Raw genomic sequence first — 16,168 nt, 5'->3', positions numbered from 1 at the left:
GGAGGGGCTGCGGAGAGATTGGAACTCTTATACACTGCTGGTGGGAATGTAAAATGGTACAACCACTTTGGAAATCTATCTGGCATTTTCTTAAAAAGTTAGAAATAGAACTACCATACAGCCCAGAAATCCCACTCCTCAGGATATACCCTAGAGAAATAAGAGCCTTTACAAGAACAGATATATGCACACCCATGTTTATTGCAGCACTGTTTACAATAGCAAAAAGATGGAAGCAACCAAGGTGTCCATCAACGGATGAATGGGTAAATAAATTATGGTATATTCACACAATGGAATACTATGCATCAATAAAGAACAGTGACAAATCTGTGAAACATTTCATAACATGGAGGAACCTGGAAGGCATTATGCTGAGTGAAATTAGTCAGATGCAAAAGGACAAATATCTTATAAGACCACTATTATAAGAACTTGAGAAATAGTATAAACTGAGAAGAACACATTCTTTTGTGGTTATGAGAGGGGGAAGGGAGGGAGGATGGGAGAGGGTTACTTACTGATTAGTTAGTAGATAAGAACTACTTTAGGTGAAGGGAAGGACAACACTCAATACACGGAAGCTCAGCTCAACTGGACTGGACCAAAAGCAAAGAAGTTTCCGGGATAAAATGAATGCTCTGAAGGTCAGCAGAGCAAGGGCGGGGGTTTGGGGACTATGGCTAAGGGGACTTCTAAGTTAATTGGCAAAATAAATTCTACTATGAAAACATTCTGCATCCCACTTTGAAGTGTGGCATCTGGGGTCTTAAATGCTAACAAGCAGCCATCAAAGATGCATCAATTGGTCTCAACCCACCTGGATCAAAGGAGAATGAAGAACACCAAGGTCACACAATAACTATGAGCCCAAGAGACAGAAAGGGTGACATGAACTAGAGACACATCATCCTGAATCCAGAAGAACTAGATGGTGCACGGCCACAACCGATGACTGCCCTGACAGGGAGCACAACAGAGAACCCCTGAGGGAGCAGGAGAACAGTGGGATGCAGATCCCAAATTCTCATAAAAAGACCAGACTTAATCGTCTGAGAATAGAAGAATCCCGACGGTCATGGTCCCCAAACCTTCTGTTGGCCCAGGACAGGAACCATTCCCGAAGACAACTCATCAGACATGGAAGGGACTGGACAATGGGTTGGAGAGAAATGCTGATGAAGAATGAGCTACTTCTATCAGGTGGACACTTGAGCCTGTGTTGGTATCTCCTGTCTGGAGGGGAGATGGGAGGGTAGAGAGGGTTACAAACTGGCAAAAGGGTCACGAAAGGAGAGACTGGAAGGAGGGAGTGGGGAGGATAAATGGGAGTATGTAGTAAGGTGTATATAAGCTTATATGTGACAGACTGACTTGATTCGTAAACTTTCACTTAAAGCACATAAAAATTAAAAAAAAATCGTATCTTAACTTTACAGCTTGCTAACCTTTCAAAACACTAGTTATTTTCAGTAAACGTAAATTTAAAATTCTTGAAGGAACACTGAATTTCAGTTCATTAGCAGACCTCTGGGGCAAAGGGGAGTACTTTTATTAGTTGAGAGCTAAATTAACACTATTTTAAAAAATATTAAGTAAAAATATCTAAAATACCTGCTTCATAAAATTAAATTCCTGGAAAGTGTGTTCAAAGCAACCAGTGCAGAGGTTCCATTCATCTGGTGGTATTCTCCACTGAGAATTCTTTGTGATCCTTGTGGAATGACAGTCCCTTAGTGCAGAACTGTAAGAAAATAAGTATGTGTTGTTTAAGCCACTACGTCTGTGGTAATACGTAATTTGTTTACAACAATAAACTGCAATACCTGCATAATAGTAACTATAAAAGAGGAATAAGGCCTGATTATTTAGTAATCTGTTCAAATTTGCCAACAAAAAACTTTTAAATACTCAATAACTGAAAACCGACCAAATAATCACATTTTGTGTGAAAATAAGAATCTAAAATAATAAATTTAGCTTTTCACAATATTTATCACATGTTGTTGTTGTTGGATGCCACTGAGTTAGTTCGACTCACAGTGACCCTACCCACAAGAGAAGGAAATGCTGCCAGGTCCTGTGCCACCCTCACCATCATTGTTATGCCTGAGCCCATTGTTGCAGCCACTGTGTCAATTCATCTCATTGAGGGTCTTCCTCTTTCCCGCTGACCCTTCACTTACTAAGCATGATTTCTTTCTCCAGAGACCGGTCCCTCCTGATCACATGTCCAAAGTACTTCAGACCAACTCTTGCCATCCTCACTTCTAAGGAGTACTCTGGCTGTACTTCTTCCAAGACAGATTTGTTCATTCTGCTGGCAGTCCATGGCATATTCAGTATTCTTCGCCTACACTATAATTCAAAGGCATCAATTCTTCTTCAGTTTTCCCTATTCATTGTTCAGCTTTCACATGCACATGAGGCAACTGAAAACACCATTGCTTGGGTCAGGCGTACCTTAGTCCTTCAAGTGACATCTTTGCTTTTGAACACTTCAGAGAGGTCTTCTGCACCAGATTTGCCTGATGCTTCCATGGCCACTGATTGCGGATCCAAGTACAATGAAATCCTTAACACCTTCAGTATTTTCTCCAAGTTATAACATAAAGAATCCACTGCCGTGGAGTCGATTCAGACTCATAGTGACCCTACAGGACAGAGTAGAACTGACCTACAGGATTTCCAAGGCTGTAATCTTTATGGAAGCAGACCACCACATCTTTCTCCCACAGAGTGGCTGGTGGGTTCAAACCGCCGACTTTCGGTTAGCAGCTGAACACTTAACCACTGCACTAGGGCTCCTCAGTAGGTACTGTATTTTCTAATCTGAACTGAAGTTCATTATAGATAGAATTATGAAAGAACTAAGATAATGTATCCATCACTAACATTTTCCTCCCTCTTTGAGCAGATGTTCAAGGAACTAATTTATAATAGGACACGCAGACAGCACCAAAGAGCCCATAGACTATCCTGTTTTTCTTTGTATACAACACTTATGATATTAACTCTTAAAAATTGTTTTAAACACAGCCATAAAATTTCAGGGCTAAAAGGTATCCAATAAACCAGCTAATCACTTTAAAAATGAAAAATGTGATTCTCTCAAGGGTTAGTTCTGGCATAAATGTCTATTTCATAGACTAATTACCCTGATAAGCAATAAACGTGCACCAATTTGAATAACTGGTTTCAATTCCCAAGCATCCTTTTTATATTTAAAAAAATTATCAATAAAATACAGCTTCTTTGTCAAATTAAAACTTGACCTATTAAATTCATATTTGTTATTATAAAAAATTAATTATGACAACTGGCTAAGAAAAATAATTTCTCCTAAGATCAAAAACAATGTGACGACAGCCACAAATAATTAAAAACAGAAAGAGAATGGCAAACCATAGGTTTATTTTTGATAGCATACTTATCAACATATAACAAAAGTAAAATACAGTGTCAGAAACTTGTAAAACCTGGCTTTATAGAATAGATGTTTATCTAGAAAATAGGTTCCTGCTTCAAAATCTACACACAAACAGATTTATTCTGGGTACCAACTATACTGCACTCCACAGGGCTCTCAATGGCCCTAAGGTACAGAGCACCTCCCCGAGCCCTGAGACCTGCCTGCCTGGAGGATTCCCATTCTCCCACAAAACCTTCCGTAATTCTGAGGGCTCTGTATTAGTCTTCCTCTCCCCACCTGAGAAATCTATCCTCAGCCTTCCTTCTGCTCAATGTGTTCTCCCACAGAGGCCTCCTGTACTCACAGTTCCCCTACTCAATGGCCCCCAAATCCCCTCTCACTAGCTTCTGGTCCAGATCCCTCTGTTCCACAGGCCCCCAATCTGAATGTGAATAATCCAGGGCTACTCCTTAACTCTGGTCCCTGCGTTCCTTAAGTCAGTGACACTATGCACACTAGAGTCTCCAACTCCTCCTTCACCTGTGGTCAGTCATTTACCAAGTCCTGTGGACCCTTCCTCCTGAATACCTTTGTCTCCTCTTCTCAGTCACCACAGGTGTGGTAATGGTCAAGCAAGCCCATCACATCAACTCTTGGCAACATCAGTCTCTCAGTTTCTCTTATACCTGCTCCCTCTCCCCAATCAGACTCCAGTGATTCACGAGAGTTATCCCTCTCTTCCCACAAAGCTTCAAAATGTTAACTCCAAAATGTTAACTCCCAACCTGCTTAGCATAGCAAACAAGGTGCTTCTCCACCAAGCCCAAACCAACTTTCAGCCTCATCAACTGCTTTCTCCAGTCACTCATTCAGCAAGCACTTATGGAGACCTACCATGTGCCGGGCTCTATGAACCAACACTGGGCAAAGGTACACATGAAGTTTATCTAGAAAACATGTTCCTGAGTTTTAAATTCTAATGGGAAAGAATCAAAAAATACAAAACGTAGAAATACATGGCCATGAGTATGTGTAATAGCAGGCCTAGCCTGGTCTCAGGGATCAGGGAACACTTTCCTAAACAAGTGGCTAAACAAGTGAGGGATAAAGAGGTATTAACAACAGATATACACTATAATTAGGCGAGAGAAGGAACTTGAGAGAGGAGGGACATTCCAGGCAGGAAGAACACGTAAAAGTGTCCTGTGGCAGGGACAAAATAATTGATATATTTCTTCAGTTTTCCAAAAGTCTGTATATTTTTATAATCCTACATACCTTATAGAATCTGGTCAACTAACTAAAGCCCAAACCCATAACACTATCATTTCCCCATGTTCTTCATAAGCCAATATTGATATAAATAAAAACAAGAAGATAGAAAGTTTGGTCACAATTAGAATAATCACAGTTTAAAATTACTTCCCTACAAAAAAACTTACAAAAAAAGGATAACTTTCCAGTGGAGAAAACTGGCAGACACCACCCTTAATCAAGAGATCAGAGCTACCATTAGATAGGAGACAAACCGAAACCATGTGCCCTCTGATCGGGTACAATGTGAACACGGCACTTTTCTGTGATATTCTTCCAAAAAGCCTGAATCTAACGACAAGGAAATATCAGACAAACCCAAAACGAGGGATATTTTATAAAATAACTCACCTATAATCTCCCAAAGTATCGAGGTCATGGAAGTGCGGGAAAGGCTGAGGACTCTTTTCAGATGGAAGAGGAGTAAGGAGACATTACAGGCACACATAACGTGTGGCTCTGAACTTGGTCCTTTTTTTAATTAAAAAGGGCATTTTGGGATAACTGATGAAATTGGCACGGGGGTCTGAAGACTGGATGGCAGTAATGTATTGAAGTTAATTTCCTGCTTTTAATAGCCGTATTGGAGCTGTATAGGGTCATGTTCTTGTTTATAGAGAATACGAAAGTATTTAGGAGTGATGAGGCATCAGGTCAGCCAAAAACCAAAAAAAAAAAAAAAACAAAACACAAACCCGTTGCTGTCAAGTTGATTCCAACTCACTGAGTCAGGTCAGTCACTTAATCTCAAATAATTCAGGGAAACTTTTTCTTTGTATTGTACTTGCAACTTGTCTTAGTTATCTAGTGCTGCTATAACAGAAATACTGCAAGTGGGTAGCTTTAACAAACAAAAATTTATTTTCTCACAGCTTAGGAGGCTAGAAGTCCAAATTCAAGACACTGGCTCTAGAGGAAGGCTTTCTCTCTCTGTTGGCTCTGTGGTAAGGTCCTTATTTCTTTCAGCTTCTGTTTCCTGGTTCTTCGAAGATCTCATGTGGCATGGCATCTGTCTTTCCCCATCTCTGCATTTTTGCTTCCTTGTTTAATCTGTTCTTTTATGTCTCAAAGGAGATTGATTTAAGATACATCCTACACTAATATTGACCCATTAACATAACAAAGAAAATCCACTCCCAAATAGGATTATAACCACAGGTAGAGGGGCTAGGATGTAAACACATATTTTGGGGGGAAACAATTCAATCCACAACCCAACTTTTCTGTAAGTTTGATAGTACTTCAATTTTTTTAAAAGAGAAAAAGAACACTTTCAGTGTACAGTGCTAAGAGACCCCAGGGAAATGGAGCAGTCCTTTAAAATAGGCATGTCAGCAAACAAGCCACAGTCCAAATACCTCACATGTAGCAGTTTAAGTTCAAAGGAGCATTAAAATGACCCAAAGTAGCAGATTTAATCTCAGTAGCAAAAGGTAATTATGCTGAAGAAAAATCAAATATGCTTTAAAAGAGCAAAGCACAATACAGGAATAGAATCCTTTGGTCCAACCTCAAAATGAAACAGAAGTCCCTGATCTTAGGAAGAGAACGAGCCTGAAGGAGGGGAAGACGGGTCTTCTACCTTGGTGGGAAGTGTTGGCTGATGGCAGCCTTCCCTTAGGATTCCAAGATGCCTATACAGCTTCACAAATGTCTCAACTAGAACACAGTGCTACTCTGCAACATTTTCCTTTGCTAAATCAATCTAAAAATCAGGGTACTCAGTCCCCTCTCCACAGAGTTCAAAATTATTATTATAAAACAAAAAAAAAATTTTGCCGTCAAGTCGACTCCAATTCATAGCAACCCTATAGGACAGAGTAGAGCTGCCCCATCGGGTTTCCAAGGAGCAGCTGGTGGATTCAAACTACTGACATTCTGGCAGCCATAGCTCTTAACCACTGCACCACCAGGGCTCCTATTATACACCAGGGGCCTCCAATTACAGCTGTACTAGAGACTCAGCGCTGCCATTAGAGTGGTTCGTCAGTGGGTCAGCTCAGGCGTATGAATTATCTGAAGTCTTCTCAGGAAGTTCTTTAATGAGGTAAAAATTTTAATCTGGTTTACATTTTCATATATTGAAGCATTCAATATGGCCCATATTGACTGCCATTATAAGACAGCCTTTATGAATACAGATCCCTGTCCCCTTTTTGTGCTTTCTACTGTTTTACTCATTGACATCTCTACAGACCTACTTCAGGAAGAACAACAAGGTGTGCCTTTCCCTTGATAATCTTAACACCACCGATTCAGAGGAGAGGTTTGGCAACAGAGTTCATAGACAGCTCATTTATAAGCCAGTATCAAGATCAAGGAAATTATTTGAATATATACACTGGAAATTACTGTTTACACCACCCAAGCCCCTTTGGTACAGAGTAGTATGATTCAATTACTGAAGTGCTCCTCCAAGAAAGTTTATTGCTTGAAGTCCCCTGCTTATCCTCCAAAGATAGTCTCACGGCTCAGTGAAAATGTAATTGTCCAGGTTCAAAGCACCCAAATAAATATTTAAGTGTGCATTTAGCAGCAATAAGTGTCATCTATAAGAATTGAAAAAAGTAAAATAGATTTGATGTTCCCTTTTCTGGCGTTTGCATCCATTCTTAGGTAAGGAATTACCTTCGTGGAAATGAACAGAACTCTCACAGAGTTTAGAAAATGCAAACATTAGTTGCACCGACATATATTTACTTTGCAAACCAGTACTTCTGTCATTACACCTAGGAAGTAAACTAGCTACTCTAACAAAAGACTCCGGGGGTGAGGTTCAAGGGGCCATCTTCAATGCTTTTACAAACACTTAATGAGGCACATCCCCCAGTGCTGAAAGTATTCCCAGAAAGTGAGTTAAGCACTTTTAGAAGCTGTGTTAATTCTTCTTCAGGCCATTTAGCTAATTAATACTTCAGAGCTTTAGCAAATTATGACTTCAGAATACTAAACAATAGATCCTACTGGCCTGATTGGACCTGATTATTTGCCTTTTTAAAAGATGCCTACCTTGGTGAGACAGCACGGCATATTATATAACTGAATTTTTTTTAAAGACCAAATGACTGAGGACATGCTGAGAGAAAATAGAATAGGGAGAAAAATACAAAATAAGGAAATGAGAGAAGGTAACAATGTTTTGAGGATCCAGCTCTTTCAATAAGGCCAAAGACGGACCCTCTGAGCAGAAAAAAAAATTCCTCCAGATACCAGGTCCAGTGACTACACATTCTGTTCAGTTGGAGCAACGGTGACGGGCAAGGGCCCTATGATGACAGGCCTCTGTGACATGCTCGAGAAGGGATATAAGGCAGTCTACCAAAGAATGCCACATATATTTTAGCTGGAAGAATATAAAAAGATGGTTGCAACAATCAAAAAGTGCCTAGGGGTTAATCTAAGCTAACCAAACCAAAACCAAACCCAGTGCACTTAACCAAGAGGTTATTTCAGATATCAAGAGGATAAGTGGAGAAAATTTGATAACTGTTTGGCTGGAGTCAGGGGTTAAGGAGGGAGGGGAATCAAAGATGTCTCCAGGATTCCAGTTTCACTGTAGGTCAGTGATAGTGCCTTCTCAGAGACAAGCAAGTTCAGGAGAAACAGATGGGCAGTACTGCAATGAAGATGAGTTCCGTGTTAATATCTAAGTGAGGTCTACAGAGTAAGAAAAACAAGAACATGAAAGTATCCATTGATTTGGGAGTTCTCTGATTCATTCAATCAGCAACGTTTTAGTGACATTCTGTGAGGCAATGGTATGCCAATCAAGAATATATTCCATGGGATGAGGAGTGTAGATGCCAGATGGCAGAGAGAGAAGGAGTTAATAGCATATAAGGAGACAGTGTAGCTCTCAAGAAACTTGGATGTTTCTGGTGACTTCTTGGATGCTGATAAGAACAAGATGAGAGAATATACAGTAAAAGAAACCTGCATGCAATTTTAAGTGGAAAGTGATATTCTGGATGGATGTGGCAGCAGAAAAAGGACATTAAGTAGAAAAATTGCTGAAATCTGAATAAAGTCTATAGTTAACCACGATGTATCAATGTTAATTTCTTTAGCTCTGACAAAAGCTCAGTAGTTACGTTAAGATGATAACGCTACGAGAACCTAGATAATGAACATACAGGAAATCTCTGTACTATCTTTGCCACTTTTCTGTAAGTATAAAATTATTCCAAAATAAAAGATTTAAAAATAAAAAAAGAACTCTAAGGACAGATACCCTCTATTCAAAATATTAATTCATTTTAAGAAGTTCTTTCATTTAATAATACTTTGCCTAATTGTAACATTATTACATCCTAATTATAAAAAACGGTGTCTCAAGAAGACAAAGTATTATGATGACATGTGCAAAGAGCTGGAAATGGAAAACCAAAAGGGAAGGACATGCTCAGCGTTTCTCAAGAAGAAAGAACTGAAGAAAAAATTCAAGCCTCAAGTTCCAATAGTGAAGGAGTCCATGGGGAAAATATTGAATGACGCAGGAAGCATCAAAAGAACATGGAAGGAATACACAGAGTCATTATACCAAAAAGAATTAGTCGATGTTCCACCATTTCAAGAGGTGGCATATGATCAGGAACTGATGGTACTGAAGGAAGAAGTCCAAGCTGCTCTGAAGGCATTGGCGAAAAACAAGGCTCCAGGACTTGATGGAGTATCAATTGAGATGTTTCAACAAACAGATGCTGCGCTGGAGGTGCTCACTCGTCTATCTATGCCAAGAACTATGGAAGACAGCTTTCTGGCCAACTGACTGGAAGAGATCCATATTTATGCCTATTCCCAAGAAAGGTGATCCAACTGAATGTGGAAATTATAGAACAATATCATTAACATCACACACAAGCGAAATTTTGCTGAAGATCATTCAAAAATGGCTGAAGCAGTATATTCACATGCAACTACCAGGAATTCAGGCCGGTTTCAGAAGAGGACGTGGAACAAAGGATATCACTGCTGATGTCAGATGGATCCTGGCTGAAAACAGAGAATAACAGAAGGATGTTTACCTGTGTTTTATTGACTATGCAAAGGCATTCGACTGTGTTGATTATAACAAACTATGGAAAACATTGCAAAGAGTGGGAATTCCAGAACACTTAATTGTGCTCATGAGGGACCCTTACATAGATCAAGAGGCAGTTGTTCGGACAGAACAAGGGAATACTGATTGGTTTAAAGTAAGGAAAGGTGTGTGTCAGGGTTGTATTCTTTCACCATGCCTATTTAATCTGTATGATAAGCAAATAATCCAAGAAGCTGGACTATATGAAGAAGAACGGGGCATCAGGATTGGAGGAAGACTCATTAACAACCTGCGTTATACAGATGACACATCTTGCTTGCTGAAAGTGAAGAGGACTTGAAGCACTTACTAATGAAGACCACGGCCTTCAGTAAGGATTGCACCTCAACATAAAGAAAACAAAAATCCTCACAACTGGACCAATAAGCCGCATCATGATAAACGGAGAAAAGATTGGAGTTGTCAAGGATTTCATTTTACTTGGATCCACAATCAACAGCCATAGAAGCAGCAGTCAAGAAATCAAGAGACGCATTGCACTGGGCAAATCTGCTGCAAAGGACCTCTTCAGTGTGTTGAAGAGCAAAGATGTTACCCTGAACACTAAGGTGCGCCTGACCCAAGCCATGGTATTTTCAATTGCATCATATGCATGTGAAAGCTGGACAATGAATAAGGAAGGCCGAAGAACTGACCCCTTTGAATTGTGTTGGCGAAGAATATTGAATATATCATGGACTGCCAAAAGAACGAACCAATCTGTCTTGGAAGAAGTGCAGCCAGAATGCTTCTTAGAGGCAAGGATGGCGAGATTACGTCTTATATACTTTGGACATGTTGTCAGGAGGGATCAGTCCCTAAGAAGGACATCATGCTTGGCAGAGTACAGGGTCAGCGGAAAACAAGATGACCCTCAAAAAGGTGGACTGACACAGTGGCTGCAACAATGAGCTCAAGCATAACAACTGTAAGGATGGCTCAGGACCGGGCAGTGTTTCATTCTGTTGTGCAAAGGGTCACTATGAGTCAGAACCGACGCGATGGCACCTAACAAGAACAACTGTAAAAAAAAAAAAAAAAAACCCTTGGGAAATACAGAAAATATATTTCTATCTCACAACTTGAAATAACAATTGTTAGCATCTTTTTTCTATGTGATAGATATGTGAGTTTCTTTTTCAAGCAGCTTTAAGACTATGTCATAATCTCCGGGGATTCCTTTTCCCATTAGTATTTTATCATAAGCTTTCCCTCCCATGTAATTTAAATTTCCTCAAAAGCATTTTAGAGACTAAATAACTGCCCACCCACAAATGCACCATAATGTTTTAGCTGTTCTAAAATTTCTTGGATATTTAGGTTATCTCCAACTTCTCACCAAAAGGGAGCATATGCATAAATATAATGCATATGATTATTTCACCAGGAGAAATTCTGATAAATGGAACTTTCCCGAGTTGAAGAAAATTTATGTTTTCACAGTTGATAAATACAAGCAGTATGCTAACACAACTACAGTCAATTCATACCCCGAGTAATAGCGCCAGACGTCGGCCATCCTACCAGCAAGGGGCAACAGCATTTTTTTTTTTTAACTACTGTTACTTCAGTAGGTTAGAAAATGTTATTCTTACTTTTAAATTTGTATTTCCTTACTATCTAGTGAGAATTAACGTTTTTTTTTTTAATTGTGCTTTAAGTGAAAGTTTATGAATCAAGTCAGTCTCTCATACAAAAATTTATATATATCTTGCTATGTACTTCTACTTGCTCTCCCCTTAATGAGACAGCAAACTCCTTCCCCCCACTCACTCTTTTTGTGTCCATTTGGACAGCTTCTGACCCCCTCTGCCTTCTCATCTCCCCTCCAGACACAAGATGCCAACATAGTCTCACGTGTCTACCTGGTCCAAGAAGCTCATTCTTCATCAGTATTGTTTTCTATTCCATTGTCCAGTTCAATCCCTGTCTGAAGAGTTGGTGTTGGGAATGGTTCCTGTCTTAGGCTTATAGAAGGACTGGGAACCATGACCACCAGGGTCCTTCTAATCTCAGTCAGACCATTAAGTCTGCTCTTCTTAGGAGAATTTGGGTTCTGCATACCACTGCTCTCCTGCTCCCTAGGGGTTCTCTGCAGTGTTCCTGTCAGGGCAGTCATCGGTGATCACTAAGCACCATCTAGTTCTTCTGATATCAGGCTGATATACTCTTCGGTTTGTGTGGCCCTTTCAGTCTCTTGGGCTCATAATTACATTCTGTCTTTGCTCTTCTTCATCTTCCTTTGTCCCAGGTGGGTTGAGACCAATTGACGCATCTTAGATGGCCACTTGCTACTGTTTAAGACCCCAAATGCCACTCTCCAAAGCAGGATGCAGAATGTTTCTGTAATAGATTTTATTACGCCAATTGACTTTGATGTCCCCCACAACCATGGTCCCGGACCCCTGCTCCTGCTATGCTGGCCTTTGGAGCATTCAGGTTATTCAGGAAACTTCTTCGTTTCTGGTTTAGTCTAGTTGTGCTGACCTCTCCTGTACTGTATGTTGTTGTTCCTTTCACCTAAAATAGTTCTTATCTACTATCTAACTGGTGAATACCCGTCTCCCTCCCTCCCTCCATCCCTCCCCCCACTGGTAACCATCAAAGAATATTTTCTTCTCTGTTTAAACTATTTCTCTAGTTCTTATAATAGTGGCCTTATACAATATTTGTCCTTTTGCAACTGACTGATTTCACTCAGCATAATGCCTTCCAGATTCCTCCATGTTATGAAATGTTTCACAGATTCATCACTGTTCTTTATCGATGCACAGTATTCCATTGTGTGAATATACCATAATTTATTTATTCATTCATCCATTGATAGGCACCTTGGTTGCTTCCATCTTTTTCCTATTGTAAACAGTGCTGCAATGAACATGAGTATGCATATATCTGTTCGTGTAAAGGCTCTTATTTCTCTAGAGTGTATTACAAGGAGTGGAAATACCGGATGTTATTATAGTAGTTCTGTTTCTAGCTTTTTAAGGAAGCACCAAACCGATTTCCAAAGTGGTTGTACCATTCGACATTCCCACCAGCAGTGTAGAAGTGTTCCAGTCTCTCCACAACCTCTCCAACATTTATTATTTTGTCTTTTTCAGGATTAATGCCAGCCTTGTTGGAGTGAGACGGAATCTCATTGTAGTTTTGATTTGCATTTCTCTAATGGCTAATTATCCTTAGCATTTCCTCATGTGTTTATTAGCTACCTGAATGTCTTTAGTGAACTGTTTGTTCATATCTTTTGCCCATTTTTCAATTGGGTTATATGTCTCTTTGCAGTTGAGTTATTGTAGTATCATGTAGATTTTAAAAATTAGGCGCTGATCTGAAATGTCATAGCTAAAAACTTTTTCCCAATCTAGAGGTAATCTTTTTATTCTTTTGGTCAAGTCTTTGGATGAGCACAGGTTTTTGATTTTTAGGAGCTCCCAGTTATCTAGTTTCTCCTCTGCACTGTAAGGAATGTTTTGTATACTGTTTATGCCATGTATTACGGCTCCTACAGTTACCCCATTTTTCTTCCATGATCTATATCATTTTAGACTTTCTATTTAGGTCTTTGATCCATTTTGAGTTAGTTTTTGTGCATGGTGTGATGTATGGGTCCTGTTTCATTTTTTTTGCAGATGGATATCCAGTTATGACAGCACCATTTGTTAAAAACACTGTCTTTTCCCCAGCTAACTGTTTTGGGGCCTTTGTCAAATATCAGCTGCTCAGCTCATATGTGGATGGGTTTATGTCTGGATTCTCACTTCTGTTCCATTGGTCTATGTATCTGTGGTTGTACCAGTACCAGGCTGTTTTGACTACTGTGGCTGTACAATAGGTTCTAAAATCAGGTAGAGGCCTTCCAATTTATTCTTCTTTTTCAGTAATGCTTTACTTATCTGCTGCCTCATTCCCTTCCATATCAAGTTGGTGATTTGTTTTTCCGTCTCATTAAAAAGTCATTGGAATTTGGATCAGAATTGTATTGTATCCATAGATCGTTTTTTTAGAACAGATATTTTTATAATATTGTGTCTCCTTATCCAGGAGCAAGGTATTTTTTTGCACTTATGTAGGTCTCTTTTGGTTTCTTGCAATAGTGTTTTGTAGTTTTCTTTGTATAAGTCTTTTACATCTCTTGTAAGATTTATTCCTACGTGTTTTATCTTCTTAGGAGCTATTGTAAATGGTATTGAGTTGGTGACTTCCTCTTCAATATTCTTTTTGTTGGCATAAAGGAATCCAACTGATTTTTGTAGGTTTAGCTTGTATCTTGATACTCGGCTGAACTCTTCTATTAGTTTAGTAGTTTTCTTGAGCATTCCTTAGGGTTTTCTATGTATAGGATCATGTCATCTCCAAACAGAGATACTTTTACTTCTTCCTTGCCAATCTGGATGCCCTTTCTTTCTATATCTAGCCTAATTACTCTGGCTGGGGGCTCCACACAATGTTGAATGACAGTGGTGACAAAGGGCATCCTTGTCTGGTTCCCGATCTCAAGGGGAATGCCTTCAGGCTCTCTCGATCTAGGATGATGTTGGCTGTTGGCTTTGTATAAATGCTCTTTATTATGTTGAGTACTTTTCCTTCTATTCCTATTTTGCTGAGAGTTTTGTCATAAACGGATGTTGAACTTTGTCAAATGCGTTTTCTGCATCAATTGATAAAATCATGTGATTCTTATTTTTTGTTTTACCTGTTTGTTGGATTATATTAATTGTTTTTTTAGTGTTGAACCATCCCTGCATACCTGGTATGAATCCCACTTGGTCATGGTGCATTATTTTTTTGATATGATGTGAATTCTACTGGCTAGAATTTTGTTGAGGATTTTTGCATCTAAGTTTACCAGGGATATAGGGAAGTAATTTTCTGTTTTTGTGGTGTCTTTACCAGGTTTTGGTATCAGGCATATGCTGGCTTCATAGAATGACTTTGGGAGTATTCTGTCCTTTTCTATGGTCTGAAACACCTTTTCTCTCAAAGTTTGGTAGCACTCTGCAGTGAAGTCGTCTAGGCCAGGGCTTTTTTTTGTTGGGAGTTTTTTGATTACCTTTTCAATCTCTTCTTTTGTTATGGGTCTATTTAGTTGTTCTACTTCTGTTTGTGTTACTTTAGGTAGGTACTGTGTTTCTAGGCATTCATCCATTTCTTCTAGGTTTCCAAAACTGTTAAAGTACAATTTTGCATAGCAATCTGATATGACTCTTTTAATTTCAGTTGGGTCTGTTGTAATATTGCCCATCTCATTTCTTATTTGGGTTATTTGCTTCCTCTCCTGTTTTTCTATTGTCAGTTTGGCCAGTGGTTTATCAATTTTGTTAATGTTTTCACAGAAGCAGCTTTTGGACTTGTTAGTTCAACTGTTTTTCTGTTTTCTATTTCACTTAATTCTGCTCTAATTTTTATTATTTGCTTTCTTTTGGTGCCTCAGGGTTTCTTTTCTTGCTCTCTTTCTATTTGTTCAAGTTGTAGGGATAATTCTTTGATTTTAGCCCTTTCTTCTTTTTGGATGTGTGCATTGATTGATAGAAATTTACCTCTGAACACTGCGTTGCTGTGCCCCAAAGGTTCTGATAGGAAGTGTTTTCATTCTCATTGGATTCTATAAATTTCTTTATTCCATCCTTCATGTCTTCTATAACCCAGTCGTTTTTCAGCAGGGTATTGTTCAGTTTCCAAGTGTTTGATTTCTTTTCCCTGCTTTTTCTATTATTGATTTCCACTTTTATGGCCTTATGGTCAGAGAAGATGCTTTGTAATACTTCAAAGTTTTGGATTCCTCTAAGGCTTGCTTTATGACCTAATACGTGGTCTATTCTAGAGAATGTTCCATGTGCATTGCAAAAGAAAGTATACTTGGCTGCTGTTGGGTGGAGTGTTCTGTATATGCCTACAAGATGAAGTTGGTTTATTGTGCCATTTAGGTCTTCCATGTCTTTATTGAGCTTCTTTTTGGGTGTCCTGTCCTTCACCCAAAGTGGTGTGTTGAAGTCTCCTACTATAATTATGGCGCTATCTCACTTTTCAATGCTGATAGTTTGTTTTACATATCCTGGAGCCCTGTCACTGGGTGCATATTTAATATGGTTATAGCCTCATGGTATATTGCCCCGCTAATCATTGTACAGTGTCCTTTCTTATCCTTTATGGTGGATTTAACTTTAAAGTCTATTTTGTCAGAAATTAATATTGCCACTCCTGCTCTTTTTTGATTGTTGTTTGCTTGACATATTTTTTTTCCATCCTTTGAGTTTTGTTTGTGTCTCTAAGTCTAAGGTGTGTCTCTTGTAGGCAGCATATAGATGGATCATGTTTTTTTTTTATCCATTCTGCCACTCTCTATTTATACATGCATTTAG

This window comes from Loxodonta africana, chromosome 11 (genome assembly GCF_030014295.1).
Source record: "Loxodonta africana isolate mLoxAfr1 chromosome 11, mLoxAfr1.hap2, whole genome shotgun sequence".
NCBI classification, from domain to species: Eukaryota; Metazoa; Chordata; class Mammalia; order Proboscidea; family Elephantidae; genus Loxodonta; species Loxodonta africana.
The sequence above is the reverse complement of the archived record's forward strand: the minus strand, read 5'-3'. Positions refer to the sequence as shown.